Source organism: Toxorhynchites rutilus, chromosome 1 (genome assembly GCF_029784135.1).
Source record: "Toxorhynchites rutilus septentrionalis strain SRP chromosome 1, ASM2978413v1, whole genome shotgun sequence".
Lineage (NCBI taxonomy): Eukaryota > Metazoa > Arthropoda > Insecta > Diptera > Culicidae > Toxorhynchites > Toxorhynchites rutilus.
The window spans coordinates 3,186,295-3,213,713 of record NC_073744.1 but is presented as its reverse complement, the minus strand read 5'-3'; the positions used below and the strand labels follow the sequence as shown (position 1 = coordinate 3,213,713).

The 27,419-nt window shown below is 36.7% G+C and overlaps 1 protein-coding gene and 1 pseudogene across 4 annotated transcripts in view; one reads left to right on the top strand and one right to left on the bottom strand.

Moving 5' to 3' along the window:
• The window catches only part of LOC129778748 (nucleolysin TIAR), a 1,021,219-nt gene that overhangs the window by 402,062 nt on the left and 591,738 nt on the right, over window positions 1-27,419 (top strand). The window lies entirely within an intron of this gene.
• On the bottom strand, window positions 5,663-5,775 carry LOC129763893 (U4 spliceosomal RNA; annotated as a pseudogene).

The window sequence follows — 27,419 nt, the reverse complement described above, 5'->3', positions numbered from 1 at the left end:
CCGAACACTTTGAGGTGGTTATAGAGGATCATATTTAATGAAAAAATCCTTCTACGCATTTGTTCGAATTTCAACAATGACAGAGCTATTGAACTTTTTCTCTGTTTCGGGCTCTGTATTAAACAGGCTCTAATTAAAAAATTACGCTACGTAGGACAACTCTGTTGCTTCCATTTGAAAGATAAGACAAATTAACACAGGAGATAGTTTTGAAACTTCCAAATTAGTGGATTCAAGTAACATTTTAACAGTGAAAAAAGGTGTTTTTCTTAATTTTATCCCAAATACATAATAAACTTGAATGTTTCTATGAACCAAATTAAAGCTCTCTAACCGCTCTACAATTCGTTTTTTGACACCCTACTTCTATTTTTTTATATTTTCGCTGCAATAGCATTTTAAACAATTCGTGGTGAATATTCAACTAGCATCTTCCGAAATCCCGATTTTCACTCCACTTCAATTAAACGTTGAAATATTTCATTTTCGCTTGAAATAAGTCATACAAAAAAAATTTTTTTTTGCTGTTTATAATCATATATAATCGAGTCAACCGATATAGTGATTCTCAGATTTTCGTGAAAAGTAGCAGTTTTTTTTTCTCTATCGCAAAATATTAGACCTGATTTTTTTTTTATTTTTTCATTGAGGTGCCCGTTCCATTTTAGTTTCAATTCGTAGTTGCACACAGAATGACGCTTGGGACTAGCAAATCATTCTCGTTGTGCAATTCTCGGTGATTCGAACTTTAAATGGTCAATAACGACGCCGGCCACGTCCTTACAGTCACCAGGAGAAGGGAAGGAATGTTAGTATGGTAATCGCCGCTCGAAGGCCAGAATGATCGACATATCTAATTGTAAATCGAAAAATAAATTTTTCGGGCTTTGAAATATCATAACATGAAACAGAAAAAAAAAGAAACACATCGTTGATTTTTGGATATTTAATGAAAAAAAACTCGGCTTTCAAGAAAAAAATTAACGATTGACAACAACAAAACCAAAACCACCCGCTTCCTAATTGTGCTCCGAAAAATCTTATTTTACGGTTGAAATACGTGATCAATATTACAGGAGAACTTCGATATAACGTACCGTTCTGAACCATATTTCGGACAACATCATATTTCGGACACTTTGTTCTAATATCTTGAAATACCTCATGCACTGATGATATAACTATAAAATTAATATCACAATTGCTTCTTTAGAGTAATCCTTTGGTTTCACTATCATTTCACATGAGAACATTTGAATTATAACATAATCGGCAGAAATCTCACAACACTACTCATTATCGTTAGTGTTTGACGTTTCCTTAGCCTTACCCGTTCATAAATATTTAAATTTCTCTCGTGTTTCATCAGTTTTCATCATCGTTAACAGTTTACTGTGATTGCTTGGTAAGTGTTTCGCAGTTTACCATAAAATAAAATCAAGTGTAATGTAATTTTCGTCCAAAAAAATACAAAATAAGTGTCTGAAATTTGAATTCAATCTGTCCAAAATTTGGTTTAGTGTCCAAAGTTTGTTTCTGATTCGCTTCATTTGAAAAGCATTTTATTCGATGTTTTTTTTTATGTTTTCAATCAAATAGGTACCCAAGTGAAAGCTTAAAAGCATATTGAACTAATTTATTAAAAATTTCAACCAAATAATACCTGTGAAAAAAGTTTAGATCTGTTTTCTGCATCATATGCCTTAAGCGTCCGAAATATGGTTCAGAACGGAACATTTTTCCTCGATATAACGTACACATTTTCAATGAACGAATTTCATGCCAACTCGTCTTAGGAGTTGCCAGCACCATCTCAGATCGCAGTGAAACGTTGTGGGTGTCAAGATATTGGTCATATGAGCAACTTTACAAACATCAAATCTCCAAAAAAAATAGACTACTTCTTGAAAAGGGCAAGTTCAATTTCTAATTCAAAACTATAATACAGGCCGGACTCGATTATTCGGAATGTTGATTTTATTTTCACTCCGGATGATCAAATTTTCCGGCTAATCTAATCACAAAAATTTTTAAAGAAAATCTCTCGGTAAACGTAAAATAACTATGATTTGCACAGATTTATTTGTATATTGCAGTATTGAAAATATTCATAGCCTACTACAAGCAAAAGCTAATGCGTGAGTAAAAGTTTGGCAGGCAAGAGTCAAGGATAGTTCGATGACATGGTTAAGCGAATCAACATTAGTGAAGCTATGCTTTGGGTAACCGAGGCTATGTACGAGGTACCGACTGATTCCTTTGTCAAGTAAGGGAAAATGCTGATATCCCGTTGCCGTTTGTAAAAGAACGCATACTTTCGATTTTGCAGAAATTGAATGACCTGGGCACTACCGTGCACGAAGAGGACGTGGAGTTTGAGGCTCTGAACGATGATGACATAGTCAACATTGTTTTGCAACCAAACACATATGATGAAAATTCTTTTTCGACTACCGAGCGAATTCATCAGATTTGGAATTACATCAGGTTCATGAAGATGAAGAGTCCGAAATATGAGTTTCAAATGGAACGGCCTTGTGTGGAATCGAAAAAGTTATTACTTAGACTAAGGATTGCCATTGGAAAGACAATTCTTGCCGCGGGAATTATTTAAAAATATGCATATTATGCCCATTAGGGTGCCAATGAATGTATGGGAAAGAAGTGACCTTCAAATTTTCGAAAGGGACTTCCTGCAAAATGCTGATTCCCGCGAAAAATACTCTCTTTAGTAAATGAAGTCCGATTGAGCTGGAATGTTGTATAGTATTTTTTTTTGGAGATAATCTACATTTTTCAAGAAGTGGAACTCGTAAATTTAAGATGACCGTTTTCATTGGCACCCTAATGCACATTGTTATTCATGAATTTGGTTTCAGGCCGAAATAAACAATAATTTGCCAAACAAAAAATTAAATCTATTCTGCGATAATATCGTAACATATGAAGGTGCTAATTTGAGCTAATTTGATCGTTTGAGAATTCAATAAATCAAAGGACTATCCAAGCGGATTCAAAGGTTTATCACTTATTTTGTATTATTTGCAACAATGAGAGACTTGTTGGTACTTGTATAGACTATTCATATAATTTTCGTTGAGGATTTAAAAAAAAGTGTTTTTGAGAAATATGAAATTTTAATTTTCAAAATATTTTTTTCAATGTATTTTTTTGAAAATTTGCTTGCTATTTTTTAATGAAAGTTTGACAATTTCCAATAATTTATGTTCTGACAAAAAATTGTAGTTCTATGGTTTTTAAGTTAGATTTTTTTCTGAAATTTTATGCTTTTTCAACTTTTTTCGAAAAAAATATCTTAAAAATTTTAAGACCTATAACATTTTAGTCAGAGAATAAAATATATGAAACTCGATGTTCTGTATCGATGTTCTGCATCTCGATATTTTCTCGATGGATTTCATGGCACCTTCGATTTTACAAGCATTCTTCTCTCCATAACTCAATACCTCCCTTACACGATGTGTTTTGATTCATTTTTCCATGGATTTTCACCTCCCTAACTCGATTTATTTTCGCGTACATGTTTTTGTGCGTTATTACCTCTGATTTCAATTGCTCTTGAAAACGGAGTGTTCGTGTCATCAAACAACTTCTTTTCAAGTATGGAAAACCACGAAAAATCTTTCAAGCGAACGATTAAAACACTAACTATTGCGCAACGTTTAAGCATCATCGAGCAGGTCGAAAAGTATGGACGGTAGGGGTCTGAGGCTGCGAATAATTTCAGTATTTCACAAAGTACGGTATCAACACTATTCAAACTAAAGTAAAAATGAAATCGGAAAAGCTGGGGCGGTCAATGGATTTTTGTCTTATCAAGCCAGAGAGAATAATTTACCTCTCTCAGGTTCTATTCTTCGGGATATGGCTTGTGAATTTGTCCAGAAACTGAGAATTCCCAATTTTAAAGCACAACCAACATGGACGGGAGCGATAAACTACCGTTGCTGACAGGAAGGTTAGGATGATTGTGTCGAAATTACATCTTCGAACGTTAAATAAAACCTGAAGAATATGTTCGGAATATTGAAATCAACTGAAAATGTTCCTGTGAAACTATTCGAACATTTTTTTGTGATTGAACAGTTCCTGCGTGATCGTTACAATTTAGTTTGAATAACATACTTAATCAATATTTTCTTTGTTAACCTAGTTCCTAGTTCCTCATGTAGGTCGGACTCGATTATATATGATTCGATTATGTAAAATTTAGGACTCGATTGTATACAGTTTGAAAAAAAAAGTTTTTTTTTATAATTCAAATATGAATAATTTCAAGAAAAAAAAATTAACCTCTCAACACAGTGGGTTAAAAATCGCGATGTTTTGATTGAATTTTCATCAGGAAATGTTTATATCGATATTGCAGCTGTACTGTAGCTGTACTAAATTTTCTCATCTTTCAAATGAAAGCAACAGAATCGGCTAACGTAGCGTACTTTTCAATGTAGAGTCAGTTTGAGGCAACAGAGTCCGAAAAAAAGGAAAAGGTCTATAACTCTGTCATCGTTGAAATTCGCAAATATGCGGAGGAAGATTTTTTTACGTGAAATATAACCGTCCATCACCTCCTGAGAGATTCTGGAAAAAAAAATTATATGAGAAAGGTGTTTTTCACTTTAAGGGAATGAATCAAAAATTCAAATTCATGCCATAATTGGGACACTTACCCTAATATATGACAATTTATAACAAATTAGGAAAAAATGTTCTGTATCTCGATACCTCTCTAATTCGATGGTCTCCCTGGATATCGGGTTAGGGAGAGTTGACTGTAATTTAATCTTTCATAAAAAAATACAAAAAAATAAAAAAATTACAGCGAAAAAAAATTATAGTAAAAATGGAACTTCATTTTTCTAAAAAACTATACGTAAACTATATGAATAATCCATACAACTACCTAAAAGTCTCCCAAACATCGGAAGAAGGGCACCACTACAGGGAAAAAGATGTTTTAACAAGCAAGCGGCCATTTCATCTATTTATCCTCAATCAACAGTACCTTCTAATTGGTTTTTTTTTCATCATTATTTACTAACTCTACCCATACAGCATAGCATAGTAATATGAGCTATGTTTCTGAGTTTTTTATTATTTTTCGATATAACGTACAATTTTGAAAGAGAATCGTACGTTATATCGAAGTCTCCCTGTACTTATAATCAGGAACCATAAAATCATTTCCATCTCAGTAAGGCTGTGATGAAGTGGACAAATTGAGCAGGAAAATACCTCTAGGATGTACTAACAGCTTGCTAAATAAATTTTTATAGTTCGTCTGTGCAGAGCAAGCACTTTTTTCTTGTACATTTCAAGTCTATATTTTTGTAACGTTTTGTAACGAAAATTTAGCCTAAAAACTGCCGAAGATCCATCCTGAAGCAGTATTTTATTCTAGCCATCCTAAAGCAGTATTCTAGTCTAGGACTTTTCGAAAATCTCATTACAGGTCGGACTCTATTATTTAAGGACTCAGTAATATGTGATTCGATGATATACAATTTTCGACTCGATTATATACAGCTTGGAAAAAAATATTTTTTTCTATATTTCAAATAGGACTTATTTCAAGAAGAAATGTAACCTTTCTACGTTAAGTTGAAATTTAAGTTGCTATTACATGTACAGTGGGGTTAAAAATCGTGATTGTTGAAGATTTTGCTTGAATTTTCAACAGGAATTTTTTTCAACTAGCAATAATCGCACCTCGGTAAAACCTCATTGGTTACGATATCGCCACTGCGCAAAGCTCAACAGGAATTGTTTATATCGATATTGCAGCCAAATTAAGAAAGATAGAAATTGGATGTCAAAAAACAAATTGTAGAGCAGTTAGAGAGCTTCAATTTAATTGATAGAAACAATCTAGTTGAATATAATTTTTTAGGATAAAATTAATAATAACAAATTGAAATTATAAACTTTTAAGTTTTTCACTTTCAAAATTTTATTAAAATCCACTAATTTAGATGTTCCACTTCTATATCCTGTACTAAAATTTCTCATCTTTCAAATGAAAGTAACAGAATTGTCTTCCGTACCGTACTTTTTAATGTAGAGCTAGTTTGAGGCAACAAAGTCCGAAACAAAAAAAAAGTTCTATAACTCGGTCATTCTTGAAATTTGAACATATGGGTAGAAGGATTTTTTCATCAAATATGATCGCCTATCTTCTCCTGAGAGAATCTGTATAATTTTTTTTTAAAATGAGAAAGGTGTTTTCTGACTCTAAGGGGATGAATCAGAATTGAAATTCTTCTTTTTTATTCAAGAATCGAAAAGTACATGCAAAAAAAACCCTTAAACAATTTTTTTGACTCGATTATATACAGGATTCGATTATATTCAGTGAAAAAAAAATCAGAAACTGTATATAATCGAGTCCGCCCTGTATTCACCGAATTAAAACCATTTTAGTTATGCGGCTAAGCTGATACGGCCATAACAATGAGCTTCAAACGCGTTTTTCTCGAAACTAGCTTTTTTCAAACTTAAACTTAACGATCTCTTAACTTAACTTTCAAACTTAACGATATCTCAAGTTCTACTGAACCGATTCATGTCGAATTTATATGAATACAATCTGCAAACATCTCTCTATCGCATGAACCATTGAAAAATGGTAATTTTTTTAATTTGACTATTTGAAAAAAAAAAAAGGGAAAACGTATGAAAAAACGTTTTGAACCGATTTTTTTTTCTTCGAACGGTCGCCATTTCGACAAAAAACTTTTTTTTTTATTTGTCCGAGGTTCATGCGATAGAGGTATCTTAACTGATTCAGAATTTGTTCGATTTTTGTTTTTGTTTCAGAACACAATTTTTTTTCGAAACCCCTCACTTTATCAGCTCGTAACTATTCTAGTTATGAATATTTCCCGTTTAATTTTTGTTTTTTTTTGGCTAAAAGATAGATAAACAAATAATGGTACAGGGAAATTTCGATATAACGTACATTTTACTTTCAAAATCGTACGTAGATTATATCGAAGCATAACAAAAAACTACGAAATATAGTTTATATTACTTTTTTGTGTTGCTGTTTTGGGTAAGATAAATAAATAATGATGGAAAAGTTCAACTAGTATATGAAGTTAATCTTTCTCATGTATAATCATGTTGATTGAAGCTTGATTCATTTAAAATCCGGAATCATAAAACCAATTGTATCTCGGGATTGGTTAAAGGTACAAAAAATGTTTCTATATCAGAATATAGATAATTTATTTTAAAAAATATTCCTTTACAGTGTTGATGAATTTCCATACTTCTCTTCGGATACACTTCATCAAAGTCTGGACTCTCTGTGGGTCAACCTCAGCAGCCATTTTATTCCACGATCTATTCATGTCTGCAGCATCCCGAGTCACTTTGGCACACATTCCGCAATTACGCTTCACAATCGCCCAATATTTTACGATTGTGCGAAATTGGTGGCAATTGGGAGGTTTGGGGCCTTTTTTAATGTAATCGTTTCCATTGTCACGGGGACCACTGAAGCACCCTTGGACTATAGTGGCACCTTACCAATCCTGGCCAAAATTTCACTGGACGTTTCTGCAGGCACTCTTCCCTATACATTCTCGAGTCCATTGTCTTGTTTGTGATGAAATCCTTGGTTTTCTATCCACAGCTACGAATCCCTTGCAAAATCATGCGCTTCCTGGCATATTTATCAGCGAAAACGAACTTAAGTTTGCTGGGAATGTCTCGTCTAGCAGTGTCCTTCTAGAATATCAGGCCTGGCAGCTGTCCAAAATCTATCTTTATGTGCATTTCGTCATCCATCAGCATGCATCATTCGTACTTCGCCAAAACCTTGCTGTAAAACTTTCAAGGTACAAGTGTTCTTTTGGCTTCCAAATTTTTCTTCAGGGTCCTGTTTGCTTGCTTGCAGGCACGGAAATTTCGATAACCTTTTCGCATATGGATTCTCCGGAGATGGACTTTGGTCAAAGTTGTGTTTGTGGCGATGTCGTAGTCCGAGAGTTTGTGTTAATTATCTCATTACTTAAAACCTTAAGCTTACGAAAATGTTTCCGTTCATCATTCACTGCCGATATGGGCCAACGTGAAATTTTCACCGTCGAATGTTACAGAGTTTCCAAACAATTTGCTGTCAAAATTATTGAGATACGCCTACTACGACCGCTGGTATAAGATGATCTGGGATTCCGGATTCTAACAGGAATCAACCTTAAGAAAACCTTAGAAAAAGTGACCACTTGTACCTTTATTCTTCAGCACAAGTGTTCGATATTACAGAGCATGTAATGCCAGAATCCAAATATGGCAGTCCTGATTATGGTCTATGGTTTCAGACAAGAGACTATAATCAGCTCATTCAGAATGCACAATACACAGAAAGATTGTTTTATGGGGTTTGCAATGCTCTAGTTAAAATTCGGGAACCTATACCCAGACCACCAAGTGGCCTTTGTTGATCCTGTGAGATTGACATGAAACTATCGGTACGTATTCCGAAGTTATTTTTTGACGTGGGACTACGTCTAACCGGAATATATGGGAGAACATGCAGGAAAAAATTAAAGATTTCGAATGCTTATAACTCGAACATTTCTTACTGGATCGAAAAGATGTTTGCATCAATTGATAAGGAATATTTCTACACATCTATCGCCACTAACAAAATGTTATTTTTCATTAGATAAACAATTGAATAACTGTAAAATATTAGGCGTTATCTAAACGCCCTAACTGCCTCGTTTTGATTGGTCCGATTTACGGTTTCCCTAACACAGCCATCAAAACCAAGCAGCCTTGGGGAAATCGGCATTGAGAATACATGAAAGTAGGGGGACTTTTGTTCTCGCCGAAAAATGTTCCCTAACACAGACTTCAAAACCATGCAGCGATGGAGAAATCGGCATTGCAAACACTAGAAAGTAGGGGGAGCTTTTGTCCCCACCGAAATTTGTTCCCTAACTAACCAATTTCTAAACCAAGGTGCCGGCATTTCAAATTCATGCAACACAGACTTCAAATCCATACAGCGTGGGTAAATCGGCATTGTGAATTCATACAAGTCGGGGATATTTTTTTTCCGATTGAAATGTGTTTCCCTAACACAGACTTCCAAATCAAGGTTTCTGGGGAAATCGGCTCTGCAAATAAATGCAAACTGCGAGTACTTTTGTTCTCGCTTGCCTTTGTGCAGACTGGAATATGTCTGTCCTAACACGACATATTCCAGTCTGCAAAAGGCTTCTATACTTAGGAACCTGGGAAAATCGTGCAGACACTAGAAGCGAATGAACTTTCCAGTTTCAAGCAAATTCGCGGTTCGAGGAGTACGTACACTTGAGAGATGTAAACTTCAGAGGGAAATGTAGAATAAAATAATCGTTTGATATTTTTTTTTTGTCTTTATTAGAGAGATTTTCAGCTTTAGGCTGGTTCATCAAACGTTTGATAATTCTTCCGTACATATATTTTGTCCTAAGCATCATACCAAACGTAAAAGGTATGTCATTAAATTTACTTGTAACGAAGAACAATCTATCACAATGCATGAATTGACTTTACATGGCATTTGTTTAATCTTTTTACTCACAAAGCAAATATATTGAATTCAATTGAATTTGGAAACTGTTTCATTCAATTAAGAATTTAATCAATACAAACGAATGATTGCTAGTCCCACGCCAACCTTGCGGTTATATCATAGACATAACTCACCCATTTTTTTAAACATTGAAAATGTGTACGTTATATCGAAGTTCCCCTGTATAACGGATACTGAAAATATTCTATGTTTTATTTTACAGAGCTCGAAAATACGTCCGAAATTCGCGTCTCTACACTAGAATACCCCCTTAAGTGAATTAAGCACTCACTTAATTCATGAATAGTGTTTTTATAAAATAATTCACAATTTTCCCATGTTGCAAAAAGAAGGTTAAGAAGCAGTATCTGCGAGTCTAGGCGACTAGTTGAGTCATCTTATAAATCTATGTATAAAAAACTAGAAGTGAGTTATATCTTTGATATAATCGCAAGGTGAACGTAGGACTAACATTGACTTAGCAATCAACAAGTAATAAGCATATAAATCTTAGACGTTTCATCTTTCGAATAAAGTGATTATCATACCACTTCGTTTAGCCGGAAAAGAATTATTAACGTTCAAAGGGGGAACCGATTCCCCCCCGGAAATACCCAGCGCAAATAGTACCCACTCCCCAAGCCCCGACAATTGGAATCATCGTTGATTCAGACCAGGATTATTAACACTTCAGAAGGAATGGTTTCCTCCTCGGAATTACACATCGAAAATAAGACCCCCTTCCCAACAATTCCAACTTCCCAATAACGACGATCAATTGCAGCATTAGTAAACACAAAGTACAAAAGTACCCACTGCTTACACCTATTTTGCAATGCCGATTCCCCTGGCTCCATGGTTTTGAAGTCTGTGTTAGGGAAACATCCATCCATTCCAGCGATCGTACCTCTATCGTTGCGCAATTATAACTGAGCGGATTTCCGAGCGGCACTCGTTTATATACCGATTGGTGTGATTTCAATAGCCTGTTTTGAAAATAATTTTAGGGCTATTGAAAGAAATTTTTGGATCAAAAAGTAACAAGCATATAACGCGTAGACATTTTATCTGTCGAATGAATTGTTTATCATACTATTTCGTTCAGTTGTTTTGGAGCTATTAATGCTCAAAATCTCGTTCTCCGGCGTAACGCTTTCGTTTTCGTAAGTTTGAACTTACACCCCAGTATAGAAATGAAAGACGTAGTCCTACGTCAAAAATATTGAAACGTTGTTTAACTGTTTGATGATCGGTTTCGTACGCAACTAGTTCGGAAATCGAACAACGCGCAGTCCCCACAATAGGGACAATTGCCTGGAGAGCGTTCGTTTGCACAATCGCAAAACATTGTATCGCCATGGATAGGGAAAAACTAAGAACCTACGCCATCGGCAAATACCTTTCGGCAGCTCGGAAAACACCACCCATCAAAGTGGCAAAACATGCGAGCATGATCGCGGAAATGGAATAAAAACATTGCCTCCCACTCATCATCGTCATCATCATCATCTAGCAGGCTCTCACACAAATGTTACGGAACGCTCGTTGGCCTGGAAGGATGCACTACTATATGGGTGTACGAGTTGTATATCCTTCTTTCCCGCGGCACAGCCTTCGGCCTCGCAAGTTGCAGTGGGAGAATGCAACTCTGTTCCGAGAGGCACCGGCAGCTGCAGCTACAGCCATTGTCGAATCACCACAGGTCTAGGTCTGTTGTTGCAGAGATGGCCACTTTCATCTCGTGTCTCAAGCTCGGAGGCAAATAACATTCGAACCCCGTTGTAGCGGCCAAACCAGGTGAGACCCAAGCGAAACAGAAACCTTTTAATTGTTTTGCTCCCGACCATTCAGCTGCACAACTACAAAGCATCGTGCGGGATGAAAGCCGTTGAAAGGAATAACATATTTCCCACGTCTCCTGGAGGTCACAATTCCGGAGTGGAAAGGGAACATTGTGTGCATTAAATTTCGTCAACGAGGCGGCTCTTCTGCTGAGGGGGTGTTCTTTGCTACGGTAATCAATATTTTGACCACGCCAGTCACAGACGCAAGCACACACCCCGATGTGCGTCCTCTCTCCAGGGATGTAAACGAAAAAAAAAGTTGAACCCAAACCCAAGTCCAGTCCAGCCGTCGATGGCTTCATCGGAGCGATCGGTAGGTTGACATCACAGATGATGAGATTATCATGACACATTTCGATTTTGACCCTTCATCTCCGCAGCACTTCTGCCTTCAGCGGTCCCAAAAGGCTGCGCTCTGAACACTGCCGAGTCAACTCAACGGGTGCGTGTTAACGCGTCCCCGGCGGATTGAAGTCGTTAATTCCATAAACATGATACATTTATAACTCTCTCACACACATAAACACTTTTGCGTACAACCAACCATGCATGAAGGCGAGAAAACCCCCAAATTTATTGCTCGTTTCATGTTTTTTTTTCTCCTGCTGCTGCCCGCCGACTGCTCATTTCGTTTTATTGCATTTCGCGTGTAGTCTCCTTTTCGGTCCGGACTACGGCGAAATGAACTCCTGCTCCTCCCCCTTCTGACCGACCACCAGCCAGCAGATCCGGGAGGTGATGGGGCGGTTGTTGTCGCCCCGTGGTCGTGTTGGCGGTTGAGCTTTGTGCCGCGTTTTGCTTCATGGCGTTGAGGATCTCTTGAAAATGTTTACCCATTGAAATGAGAAAGATTTGCTAACAAGTTTATAAGGATTACGTTTCAAATTATCGCAGCGACTCATACACACACACACACTCATAATACTTATGTGTACACTTTGCGGTTTATTTGGTTGGCATACAATTTATCGTTGCTGGTGCCCAGATTATTTTCGGTATCACTGTCCGGACCGCCACCAAGGGCGTGTCCTTTTCGCAATAAGAATCACGACATTATAACTTCTCGTACTTTGGTTCTACTTTGGGAAGATCAAAAGCCAATTTGTCTCCTAAATTAAATTCTCCCATCAATCCTGGAACCCTGCGGAGTGACCTACCTATCAGTCATAATCTTCCGCCCATCACCATCAGTTATCCCATCCAAACAAACCTTATGCGCACAATTAAGGCTCGCTGCGCTCTCTGTCCGGACGCTACCTCGATTAGGACGGAACGACGTGGAATTGATCAATTAATCAAAATTAATACACAAATCGAGAGAAGCGAGAGACCGAATCACCCGGAATGAAGGTTCCGCTTTTAATTTCTAATTGAGCCTTCAGCCAAATTAGACTTGAAAGCCCAATCAAGGAGACGCAACTAAGAAAAGAAAAAAAAAACAAGTCGAGGTGACTAGCATACACTCAGTCATAAACAATTAATCTGACAGGCAATTATTTTTCCGCTATTAATTCGGCCCCCGCTGGGGTGATAACCTTGCATTGGCCCCAACGAGATCCCTCGGAGGCGAACCGAAGAAGGTATCGCCCGCGCCAAATCGGAGCGGGCTGCGAAAAAGGAAAAAAAAAGATAATTTAATAATTAATAATTAAAAGCTTTAAAAGGCTCCGGACATGGCCTACTATAACTGCTGCTGTTGCTGTTTCTGGGCTTTGTCGCCAGGAGGCGCAGTAATTCAAAACCCATCGCCTGCTGCGGCCTGTGATTATTGCCTGTTCAGAATGTTATATAAAAGCGAACGGAATCTGCAGCTGCTTCTGTCGCTTCTTAATCGAATAAACGCAGGATTTATGCCGTCATCTATGGGAAGATAAATGACAATCATAATATGGTGACTGCTGCAGGTTCCACTCCTGCCGGATCCGTGTGCGAATCTTCAATTATTTCCGGTTCCGCTTGGGTGGCAAACCGCCGGATGGTGCAGATTGATGATCGAGAAGCGAGTGCGGTCTCTTTCATTTATTCATCTTTTTTTTCTGTTCTGTGTTCTTTGGGCCCGGAGCAATGTTTTATTGCTCGTCTGCTGAACACGACCTGGTGCTTCCGCATCGACCGAGAGACAGAGAAGTGTGACCTCATTGCGGTCGCCATTCCAGCGAACTATAATTCTCAAATTATTCCTTCTGGCACATCCTATCTATGCGATTCCGAGATCCGGACGAGTGAACAAAGATGAATAGCGTGTAGTTTTAATTTATGGTGTTTTCATATTTCATGTGATATTTCATTTTGTTCGTCTCTCGGCTTGACTACTTTTTTTTTTCATCATTCTTCTTTCTTTCCGGGGTTCGAAACGTGAATGGAAATTCGTGGCCGCTTTTTTTGCCGCCACAAGGCCCTACTTTCTGCCAACACCAGTGAAAAGTGTAGTGTGGCGGAAAAGATGATTCCAGGAAATAACCGAGGAATTAACATAAAAAATAATAAAATATAGTTTACGTATTGCTGCGCTGCGCTACGCGCCGCACAATTTATGGCAATTGTGAAATATTTGCCAGCCCTCCGACCACCCAAAAAAAAAAAGAAGCGTCGTAACGGTGGTGAAACCAGCAGCATACAGTGTGGCACAACTTGCTCCTTGGCCAGTGCCACTGACCACGTTTTGCTCCGGTTTCAGCATTCTGTTTGTATATCAACATACACACGGACGGACACACACACACACACACATAGTCCACACTCATTTTTGCGTTGAAGAATGCTGTCCGAAAGAGCATGGCTTTACTTCGTGATGCGAAGCTTGGCTTGGCTTCTGTTCTGTTGCGTAAAACAAATATCTCTGCAGCGGAAAAGTGTGTACCGAGCGGAAGTTGTGTGCAGGGCGGGGAAAGGGACCGGGAGACCAGAGGAGGTCAGCCCCTGGAATGAAATGTTTGGAGGCTAGAGAAGTTCGCTATCGATTCGGTTGGCAGTGCTGTCGAGAGTCCCTCGGTTGGGGGTGATTCAAAGGGAAATTAATTATAGGGTCGATGTAATAATACGGTTTTTTATTTGGCATACCACTAATTGACTTGGACTTTGCGCGTTGATGTTTTCTGGGGCGGGGGAGCCAAAGGTTTTACGATCTGAACCGAACGGTTCGTTCGGCGCTTCTCGTTATCGGGGTGTTGAATCAATCAGAACATCCAATCGAATAACTTCAATGCGGTTGATTTATGACTCAATCATCGACGGGGTTTATCGAATTCCTTATCAAACTGGTGTTCATTTTTTAGTTGCTTTATTTTTGTCCAGCAGTTTAGCGGGGAGCAATATATGTTGTTGTATCGAGCATCCGAAATGAACAAGAGTAAATTTTTTGCAGTGAATTAAATAGTCTATAAAATATTGCCCTATTAAAAATTAAGGGATTTAGTTCACTCGCATCTCTTCCGTTTGTATAATTTATCATATCTATCTTCTATCTATCTATATATATAGAAATGGAGTGATGTCTGTCTGTCTGTCTGATTCTTATAGACTCGGAAACTACTGAACCGATCGACATGAAAATTGGTATGTAGGGGTTTTTGGGGCCGGGGAAGGTTTTCGTGATATTTTGAGACCCCTCCCCCCTCTCTAAGGGGGGGCTGCCATACAAATGAAACACAAATTTCTGCATTACTCGGAAATTAACCAAGCAAACGAAACCAAAGTTGGCATGTGAAAGTTTTAGGGTGCAATAAATGTTTCTATGATGGTTAGACAGTCCTTCCCCCACTCAAAGGGGGGGCTGCCATACAAATGAAACACAAATTTCTGCATTACTCGAGAATTAATCAAGCAAATGAAACCAAATTTGGCATGTGGAGGTTTTAGGATGCAATAAATGTTTCTATGGTGTTAAGATACTCCTTCCCCCTCTATTAGAGGGGGCTGCCGTACAAATGAAACACAAATTTTTGCATTACCCGAGAATTAATCAAGCAAATTAAACCAAATTAGGCATATGGAAACTTTAGGGTGCAATGAATGTTTCTATGGTGGTTAGATACCCCTCCCCCCTCTCTAAGGGGTGGCTGCCATACAAATAAAACACAAATTTCTGCATTACTCGAGAATTAATCAAGTAAATGGGCGGGACGAAGTTTGCCGGGTTAGCTAGTAATGAATAAAATTACAATGAAAAAAAAATTTTAAAATTAAAATTAATTATTCACAAACACGTGTTTTTTAAAAATTCTCATAAAAATTACCAACAGTAACACTGCTCTTCTTCCAATGTATGGCATACTTGTTGGTAGTTGTATAGAACAGAGGATCCCAAACTGTGGGTCGCGACCTCCTGGGGGGTCGCGGGCTGGTCTCTGGTGGGTCGCGAAAAAAAAACCTCATTTTGTGTTTTTCGCTACTATTTTTAAAAATCTCCCTCAAATTTGGCAACCCTTCTATTTGCTTTTTGTACGCATGTATGAAAAGCAAGAATCGTGTAAAAATGTGTTTCGTTCTCACGAGAACTTGCAAACATTGCGCGTATAAGTGCAATGACTTGCCCACATAAGAATGAGCGAGCATACATAACAATTCATTGTTATTGAATGAGCTCAGCCAGTCCGACCACGAGCAAATGTGACACACACAAGCAACGTTCATGCTGATGTGTATTGCAGGTATTGGTCTTCCATTCATGTTGATAGATAAACGCAGAAAAGTGGCTGATCAGCTAGCATCGTTTTGTGAATCGTTTCCGGGTTTTATTCATTGTTATTGAGCTGAAAACAGTAGGTGGATATTTTCATTCAAAAATTGTCGTTCATTGTTTCAATATTTTTCAGGGATGGATAAGTGGTTACTGAAGAACCCTAAAAATGAAGATTTAGAAGCTGTAAAGAAAAGTAATATCACCACGACAACAGGAGATGGAACGCGGAGTAAACTTGAAGATGACAGTGACACACCGAGCAGTAGTGAAAAAAAGAAAACACGGAAATTCGATCCTGATTATGTGCAGTATGGTTTCATGGTGTATGATGAGAGTGAATTATCTTGACTGCAATGTGTGGTTTGTCTTGAAATTTTGTCCAATGAAGGCTTGCGCCCTAACAAATTAACTCGTCATTTGCATACAATACACCCTGAATTGAAAGACAAACCTATTAATTTTTTTTGCTGCAAAAGCTAAGGAACTGAAAAAATCCAGAAATAATATGCAAGCCTTTACAAAAGTTACTGACGAAGCTATGGTTGCGTCTGATCATCTGAGTTTGAGAATTGCGCAGTCCGGAAAAGCACATACGATCGGTGAATATTTGGTTCTCCCTGCAATCAAAGAAACTGTAACAATCATGTTCGTCCAGAACGATCGAAGCCGTTCCACTTTCAAACAACACAGTATCAAGAAGATTTGAATAGATGTCGGACTGGATCGAGAACGAGTTGGTAGCCAGGATAAAGGCAAGTACATACTTCTCATTTCAACTGGACAAGTCAACTGATGTGGAGGGGCTGTCGCAATTGACTGTTTTTGTTCGATATTTCTGGAATGGTGATGTGCACGAAGATCTGTTGTTTTGTGAGCCGATTATGCGCGGAACAAGTGAGGGAATATTTGAAAAATTGGATTCTTTTGTGAAGGCCAACGGGTTAGAATGAGAAAAGTGCGTTGGAGTCTGTACTGACGGCGCACGCGCAATGAGTGGGAGGCACAGTGGAGTTGTGACGATAATTTTAAACTTAAGTTCAAACGCTTCTTGGACTCACTGTAGCTTGCACCGGGAGGCATTGGTGGCCAAAACACTTTGCGATGATTTTAAAAACGTGTTGGCAACAACAGTAAAAATTGTTAACTTTGTGAAGACCAAACCTCTTCAATCACGCTTGTTCGAAAAGCTATATGAAGACATGGGAAGCAGCTTCACTTCACTTTTGTTGCATACGAAAGTACGATGGCTATCGAGCGGCAAAATTTCAACTAGAGTTGTGGCACTATGAGTAGAGCTGGCAACGTTTTTGGAAGGGAAAGAGAATTTTTTGGTTCTTCTGCGAGATCAGAATTTTTCACTCAAACTGGCATATATTTCTGACATCTTTCAAAACTTAAACCATCTGAACACCTATCTTCATGGCTCAACATCGATTGATATATTTGATGTCCATGACAAAATCAGAGGTTTTATGAAAAAACTGGATTTGTGGTCCCGCAATCTGAAAAACAAGAATTATAATTAGGGTAAATGATCTTGGTTTGTCCAATTTGGGGTGTTTTTACGCAACTAGTAAATGCAAATCGATTTTTCTTCATGAAAATCACACATAATCGATACGAGTTTGGGTTTGTTGAAAAGCCCCAAGTCTCTAGTTGCTAATACTACCATAAGGTGTTGAAATTGTTAAAATTTTTATGTTTTTTAACGATTTTCCTTAAAGAAGAATTATGATCATGGTTTGACCACCTCTGATCATGGTTTGCCCAAAAAAATGATCATGGTTTGTCCGGTTTTAGAAATCACCATTTTTGAATGAAAATATTCGAATTCTCAAGTAGATGTTGCATTTATCATTGCTTGAGTTTACTGTCATCATATTGATCCCTTCATAATTTAGGCTTTCTTCAGAATAATGCTTTTCATTGGGCATTTTAAAAGTGTTCAACTCAAAACACTCAACACAGTGCAACTTTATTTCTGCTATGCGCGAAGCACAACATAAACAAACTGCAGCGCGCCAAGCGGTTGCCATAGAAATCATGTGGACAAAACAACATTGTTGAATTGGACAACTCATGATCAGAATTGAGTTCATCAAAATGCGTTAATTTAATGGTTTAGCTATGTAAATCCGATACAAATGGTGAGCAAGCATGATGTTTACAATATTTATAAGTGTTGTAATCCAGAAAAGGTCTGAATACGTGCCAAATAATCATCTGGTGATCGATTAAAAGTTAGCTCGAATGAGGGGCGCATTGACACAAATAGAAGGTGTATTTTATAATCCTTTAAAACATGTGATTTCGTAAAAATATACTATCAAACTACTATAAATCATGTAAAAGGCAATTTCATTTATATGTTTCGAAACATTCGAAGGCCTTATTTGACACAGGAGCGCTGAATTAGAGCATTCAAAAAAGTGGGCAAACCATGATCATATTTTCGACTGGACAAACCAAGATCATTTACCCTACTTTGATTCGCTCGAAACGCTGATTGTGGAAAAGAATCTCAAACCGTCATCTCTAATCATCACTGGTATTTTGGATCACCTGAAAATGCTGAAGGAAAAGTTCGTCGAATATTTTGATGCAGAAATGGAGAAAACAGCCAAGTTCATCCGGATTGTCCACCCTTTCAACCAAAAAATGGCTGTTTCCCATACATCTACGAAAGCTGATGAAGAGCTGATCGATTTGTCAGATGTCAGTATTCTGAAGCTTAGGTTCGGTCGGCGGAATGCGCTGAAATTTTGGATAAGTGTGGAACACGTATACCCACACTTATCCAAAGAAGCAGTGAAATTCCTTCTGCCTTTCACAACATCCTACCTATGTGAGACTGGATTTTCTGAAATGGTTGCCATTAAAACGAAATACAGGAATAAACTTCGCTTGGCTCCATCGTTGCGGTTGAAATTGACAAACATGGATATCAACATAAACCAGATCATCCCTCTCTCCTCTGGAACCTCTGGTATAGAATATTCATATACAGTCAAATCACCCTAACTCGATATCCATGGGACCATCGAGTTTAGGAGGTATCGAGTTATGGAGAGAAGAATGCTTATAAAATAAATGAAAGGTGCCATGAAATCCATCGAGTGAGGGAGAGTTGACTGTATGATTGTTTTTGAGAAAAACAATATTAATTTCCAAAATAATTGAGTTGAATGATTTTTTTGATAAGTTTGCTATTTTTTAATGTAAGCTTGAACAATTTCTTATATTTCATGGTCTGTCCTAATTATGTAGTTCGTATAGTTTTGAATTTGGAATGTTTGGTAATTTTAAATTATTTTTAACTTTTTTCAAAAAAAAAAAAACTAAATAATCACCTTACGGACCGGGAAGAAATATGTAAGACATACGCCTGGGATCGCACGTTTTGACTTGTGTGAAGTTGCTTGCTTTGCTTGCAAGTTTTTAAGAGGCTTCAAACTTTGCAGTTCATTCGCCTCTATGTGTGAGGTTAGCGGATGAAAGTTCAGCGGAAAAAAAGTTTTTGTTGCGTGCAAGTTTCTGTTCAACGTCTTGCCGGATTTAATGAATAATGAATTATTTCAGTTGAAATAAATTGATTGTTTATCAAGTAACAACCTTCAAAATCATGCTCATTAGATAGAGAATTGAATCATTCATCTTTCCACATAATTCATTTTTTTCTTGATTGTGACAGAGAAACGTTATAAACTGAAACGTGAGCATGAATCAATATACGAAAATATACAGAATTTTGAAAAACAAAAAAAGTTGTTCGAATAGATTTATCGAAGTTATTCGATGGAGAAATATTTCTTCCAGCCACAATTTGATTAATCGGAAATGGTTCTGAGAAAAGTTATAAGCCAAGTTGTGTGGGAGGGAGTCAACCGCGAGTAATCGGTTTTCTATCCTACTAATCATAGAATTAGGAAATTGTTCATATATAGTTATAAAAATATAGTTAAGAATTTGGCTCCTTAAAACTTATGTAACTGAGCCTGTAAAAATAAACGAATTAATAAATTAATAAGTTGTATGGGAGAAATTAATTATTTCCAAGAAAATTGAAAAAAGTTATTTGAAAGCACCGAAAACACATTTTTGAGAAAGTACTCATTCGATAAAGAATATTTTTATTTATCTTGACCAAATTTTCATTGGTACAACTTGTATGGGTGAAATGAACTAATTTAAAGAAAATTGAAAAAAGTTTTTTGAAAGGACCCAAAACACATTTTCGAGATAGTACTCATTCCATAAAGAATATTTTTATTTATCTATAGCCAAATTTTCATTAGTCCAAAAAGGGTATGAGAAAAGTTATTGGCCAAAACGTTCACGAGTTGTACGGGGGAAAGGGTCTGGCAGGGTAAGGAAATAAAAAGTGCCCCCAAACCAAATCACCAGCTCTGTGGGAAATATTGTATAGAAAGTTTGCCTATTTTTCGAATCCCTATGTAATTAACCATAGGATCTATGGTTTAAAACGTACCTTTTAATAGGTCTGAAACAAAAAATTGAAAAAAATACCGAATGTGCATCTTACTATGATATATCGAGAAATATAATCAAAAATAAAAATCCTAAAAAATTTAAGTATTAAAAAAATCTAAAAAATATTGATTTTTTTTTTAGTATTTAGAGATTCAGTACTACTATAATTCGTATTTAAATGTGTTCCTACGCCTTTCATAGATATGTGTGATTTTTTTCAGATAATAATAAAATAATTCTCCTATATGGTTCACTATAAGAGCTATAGTGAAAAAATGAGTTTATCTTTTTTTTCCCATTCTCAATAGACTTGGAAATGAAAATTCGAGAAAATACTCAGAGTATATCTACTATGGTGTACCGTGATAAATTATAACAAAATTATATCCCCTGCGTAAAAAAATCCTGTTTGTATAGAATTTATTAGAATTTTCAGAACTGTTCTTCGATGATTGAACTATTTATTATCAAATACGAATTCGAAATTTTTCGTTCATGCAATAATATCTCAGTACTGAATGGTCCACAACAACGTTATAGAAATCAAATGGAAGATAGTTGATAACGTTAATTGGATTTGCTATCTTTTAAAAGACAGAAAGACGATTTCTCATTTCTTCCCTTTTTATTCACTACATCTACACACATCGAAATACAAATTTATCTGTAAAATATCCCGTGTAAATCCATGTAAATTATGTTTCAAAGAGATTTATATCCCATCTTCATGTGTTGATATTTCACGATTTTAAAGCATTTCAAAAATCGCCCAAAAATTTCGACTTCGCACATATTTCTTCGCACAAAAGTTCTATTTCCATTTTCGATAAATTTAATAATTTCCCTCCTACAACTTGTATACATTTTGGCCCATACCTTTTCTCAGACTCTTTTCCGGCCAACGAAAATTTGACTGAAGATGGATAAAAGTATTTTCTATCCAATGAGTATTATCTCAAAAATGTGTTTTGAGTTCTTTCTAATAACTTCTTTCAATTTTCTTTGAATTGATTCATTTCCCCCATACAAGTTGTATAGGTTTTGGGCTTTAACTTTTCTTAGACCCTTTTCCGACCAATGGAAACTTTGCTAAAGATAGATAAAAATATTTTATATCGAATAAGTACTATCTCGAGAATGTGTTTTGGCTCCTTTCGAATAACTTTTTTCAATTTTCTTTAACATAATTAATTTCTTCCATAAAATTTGGCTTATAACTTTTCTCATACCCTTTTTCGATTAATAATATTTTGGCTAGAAGATAGGTAAAATAATTTCGATAACTCGATACAGGGAAACTCGATATAACGTACCCCCGTTATAACGTACCCTCGATATAACGTCACTAGATATAACGTACACATTTCTAAAGTGTAAAGGAAAATTTTTTTCAATATTTTTTTTTCTGATAGAACAATGAATTACCTGTATTGTGATGCTAAAACAAGTTTTGTACCTTCAATAAATCCCGAAATACAGCTGGTTTTGTGATTCCGGATTCTAAATGAATCAAGCTTTAATCAACAGTACGAAGGAAAACATCATGAGAAAGGCTGGCTTCGTCTTCTGATTGAAGTTATTCATTAACTTTACAACACAATAATGTATTATAGACTACGTTTGTGAGTACTTTATTATGCTTCGATATAACAAATATACAATTCGATACAACGTACAATTTTGAAAGTGAAATATGTACGTTATATCTAAGTTTACCTGTAATTCGAACAACTTTTTTTGATTTTCAAAATTCTGTAAATTTTCCTATACTGACCCATGCTCACGTTTCAGTATATAACTTTTCTCTGTCACGATCAAGAAAAAAAAAAGAATTATGTGGAAAGATGAATAAATCATCAATTCAATTCCAACATTTTGCGATGCAGAACTTGACAATATCTTAATCCTACTTAAAGTTATTGATGTTTTTTTAAACAAAAACTCATGATTTCAATTTCAATTTACTCAAACACAAAAAGATAACATAGTGTTGAAAATCACACATCATGTAGAGTGAAATATACTCTTTCAAATGCCGTCAATAAACTTTGTTTGTGTTTGCCCCAGAAAGAATGACAAACAATTGAAGAGAGCGTGTCTTTTGGGAAGAAATATCAATAGCTTTGAGTGAAGTTAAGATATTGACAAGTTCTGCATCGTGAAATGTTTGTATTGGTAGGTTCTAGAAGTCTTCCGAAGACAGTTTGTATGTAGAATTTGAAATAGAAAAGTTAGAACAAAAAAAAACATTTTTTTTCATGGTGACTCTAACGTTACTTACAAAAAAGGCGCTATATCGGTTAATTCAAGAGATAGAAAAAAACTTTGTTTTACAAGTATGTCTCAAATAACTGGGACTACAACATTGTCGAACTATATTCACCTCTATCTATAAAGATAGGAAAGTTCGGTTTTTTATTTCATCGACAATTTTGGTCACCTAATTTTTGATAACATAAAAATTAGCACTCTATAGTATGTAACAACTTTGTCGAAGACAGTTCTTGTCTAGAGAATAACTGTCGAGCTCTAAATGCTAGTTTCCACTTGAATACATCTCCTGGATCATTGTGCATTGGCTTCAATTTAATATGTCAATTATCTGAATCGGTTCAGCTGTTCAAACGTTATAATTTTTTCAAAAAAAGGCTTTTTTCGGAAAAAGAGGGAAAAAATTGAATTTTCTAACCATCAGGTAACTTTGAGAATTCGTTACTTAAAAGCAAAAAAAAATCTCTGATTTTTGAATATGTTATGTTGAAAATCCTCAGCTTTAAAAAAATATATATATATAAAAACATTGCGCCCTCTAGCACAAAGCCATGAAATCAGCAAAAAAAAACAAATACAATCAATAATTACAAAAACAAAATCCAAATTTTTGAGAAAAAAAAAAATTTTCAGTTCAGTAGCTCAGAAGTTATGATTTATTTTAAAAATCATCTTTGGAAAAAAGGAGAAAAGTGGATTTTTCGGACCACCCTAAAATGGAAATGGTCATCCTAATGAAAAAATAGAAAAATGCGGATCTAAGATTTTCGGTGACCTACTCAGGTTTCCAAAAATAACCTCGGTTAAGACAGTTCAAATAATGTTGTGATGTAATACGAGTAATGAATCAAAATACAGTCAACTCTCCCTTACTCGATGTTCTGTAACTCGATATTTTCCCTAACTCGATGAATTTCATGGCACCTTTGATTTTACATGCATTCTTCTCTCCCTAACTCGATACCTCCCTTACTCGATGCCTCTCTTACTCGATGGGCTTTGTTTCATTTTTCCATGGATTTTTACCTCGCTAACTCGATTGATTTTCGCGTACTTGTTTTTGTGCGTTTCTAGCTGTCATTTCAATTGCTCTTGAAAGTGAAGACGAAGTGTTCGTATTATCAAGGATTTTTTTTTTCAAGTATGGAAAACCAGGGAAAACCTTTCAAGCGAACGATTAAAACGCTAACCATAGCGCAACGTTTGAGCATCATCGAGCAGGTCGAAAAGTATGGGCGAAAGGTGTCTGAAGTTGCAAAAGATTTCAGTATTGCACAAAGTACGGTGTCAACACTATTCAAGCAAAAGGAAAAATGGCATCGGATGGGAAAATTGAATGTGGACAAAAAGCGTATAAGGTTGGTTGGGAACGAGAAGCTGGAACGGTCAATGGAAATTTTTGTCAATCAAGCCAGAGAGAATAATTTACCTCTCTCAGGTTCTATTCTTCGGGAGAAGGCTTGCGAATTTGCCCAGAAACTGGGAATTCCCAATTTTAAAGGAAGTTCTGGATGGCTAAGTAAATTTTTAAAACGGCAAAAGATGACATTTCGGAAGCTATGTGGCGAGAGTGCCAGTGTAGATCTCAGTGTAACGGACAACTGGATTTCGCAAACCCTACCCAGTATAATCGCCGAGTATGATGCACGTGATATCTACAATGCAGACGAAACAGGACTTTTCTACAAATGTTTGCCAGACAAAACATTTGCATTTCGATCAGAAACTTGCCACGGAGGAAAATATTCGAAACAACGTCTAACAGTCATGTGTGCAACCAACATGGGCGGAAGCGATAAACTACCATTGCTGGTCATTGGAAAGAGTAAAAACCCACGGTATTTCAAAAAGAAGAAATCATTACCAGTGATATACGAGAGTAACACCAAGGCCTGGATGACCTCCATTCTTTTTGAGAAATGGATTATGCAACTTGACGAAAGATTTTCCAAAGAAAATAGAAAGGTATTGATTCCGGAATTATGTGTAATGGGAATGTATCATACTTATATCTCTTTCTCCTCAAAGGTGGTCATGTTCGTTGATAATTGTACAGCGCACCCAAAATCTCTCCAACCAAAGCTTAAATCGATAAATTTGCAGTTTTTTCCACCAAACTCTACTTCAGTAGTTCAGCCGCTTGACTTGGACATAATCAAGAACCTGAAACAGTACTATCGCCATGAATTAGTAAAACGAAGACTGCTAGAAATGGAGGATACAACGGTATTTTTTTCCTTTTTACATTCATGTTATTCAGCACTCATACTGTATTCAAATGTACTCTAGAACCCTTCAGATATATCGGTATTGGATGCAATTGAATTACTTTCACGCTAAACAAGGTTAAATCTGAGACTGTTCAAAATTGCTTCAGGAAAGCCGGATTTTCCATAAATGATGATGATGATATTCCGCTGGCAGAATTAATGCGTCGTGAGCTTGCTGCTGTCGACAGTGCAGTACCATTCGATTGTTCATCGTCATTTGATGAATATTGCGAAGTGGATCAAAACGTGATTTGCTGTGATCTAATGACTGATACCAATATACTGGAAAGTGTTGAAGAAGCTGAAAAAAACGTTGAAAATAGTAGTCCTATGGAGTTAGAGGAGGTTCAGGAAGTTTCAGCTGATTGTTTTGAAATTACACCTTCGAACGTTAAATCGAACCTAAAGAATATGTCCTAAATATTGCAATCAACTGAAAATGTTCCCGTGAAACTATTTGAACATTTCTTTGCGATTGAACAGTCCCTGCGTGATCGTTACAATTTAGTTTGAATTACATACATAATTAATATTTTCTTTGTTAACCTAGTTCCTTTTCCATTTCCAATTCCATTTTACAATAAAATTGGCCTACTAAACAAACATCCTATGTATTTTAAATTTATATTAAAATTTGAGAAAGGAATGTATAATAGTACATGCGCATTAGTACATATAGGGTAAATGTACTAATGCACAAAAACAAATCAATTATAGTAATATCCTGTATACGCAATGATACCAATTATAGTAAACCCCATGTACCATAATTGGTTTATTCCTAATTGGGTCATATTTTTAAGTCTAATATTGGGACACTTACCCTAACATCATATATTTGCAATTTGTGGCATAAAAAAAATATGAAAAAATGTTCTGTATCTCGATACCTCCCTAACTCGATGGTCCCTTGGATATCGAGTTAGGGAGAGTTGACTGTATATAGTTCGAGAGTTTCAAAGGAGTTTTTTCAGTGACCTTTTCAGGTCAGATTGAATATTATTTTCGAAATCTCGTTTCGCCGAATAGTTGAGAGTTCGCGTTTTCAGGATCACATTACACACCACAGTGAATCCTGATTCTTCTTAATCATTCTCACTAACAATTTTTCCTTCCATGATAATCGCAAGCGAACCACGCTATAGAGGCGACCCTTCTGGCCGCGAATTTCATACTAACATTCCTTCCCTTCCCCTGGTGACTGTAAAGACGTGGCCGGCGTCGTTATTGACTATTTAAAGCCCGTATCACCGAAACTTGCACAATGAGAATGATTCGCTACTCCCAAGCGTCATTCTGTGTGTTCTTTGTGCAATTTCGCTGGTTCAGGTCAATCACGGAGAGTAATTATGAAGTGTACAGTCTACCCAAGCTCAAACTCAAATTCAAGCTATAAGACACTTGCTTGCTTGTGACAAAAGCTAGATGGATTCTGCTAGTTTTAGTATTAAATGTCAGACGTAGGTTCTTTTCACATTAGATTAGCGTTATGATTGTTATTCTGTTCGTTTACTCTCTAACTTTCTACTAAGCTTTTCTAAGATTTTCTAAGCCCTTTACATACGGATATTTGTTTATCAGGAACAACCGATATTGATTGATCGTGATGAAATTCTACTTTCAAATCTTTGCACGGGTTAATAGGACCCATTAAAAAATATAGTGTTATATCACAGATAATCAAATTCGTTCAAGCAACAACATTGCCCTAATTAAATTGGCGACTCACACGACATGCTCCGACAGCGAACCAACCAGCCAGCGCTCATATGTTGCGTGTCGCATGGGAAACTACCTCATCCGGGCGGAGGATTAAGCCGAACTGCAAAACTTCCTGCCTTTCTGCCTGCATGTGAGTGCCTCGAAGATCTGCGGGAAACACGGAAAAAGGTCGTACCGTGTGGCCCAGGAAGCCAAGCCATGTGGCCCTAAAAGTTTATTTTTATTTTATTTTAGCCACACCGCGCGCGCTGCAAATGACACAAATAGCGTGCTCGAGAAGCACATGCACCCAATGGTGGTGGAATCTTTCCTCATCTAATGTGTCTGAGAGGGTGGATTTAAATTAAAACAGCAGTCGTCGGAAGTGCGACCCATACCAACCTAGGGGGTTGGGGGAAGTGGCGAAATCTGCATACAATTGTACCGCCTGAGAGTTTCGTCCTGCGGCAGGCGACCAACAGCGGGGACAGTAGTGGTGGGCGGATTGGAACTGGAACACCACCGGACTGGGAATACAAACCAAACCCCGAAGTATGGCGGAACGGGTTGAG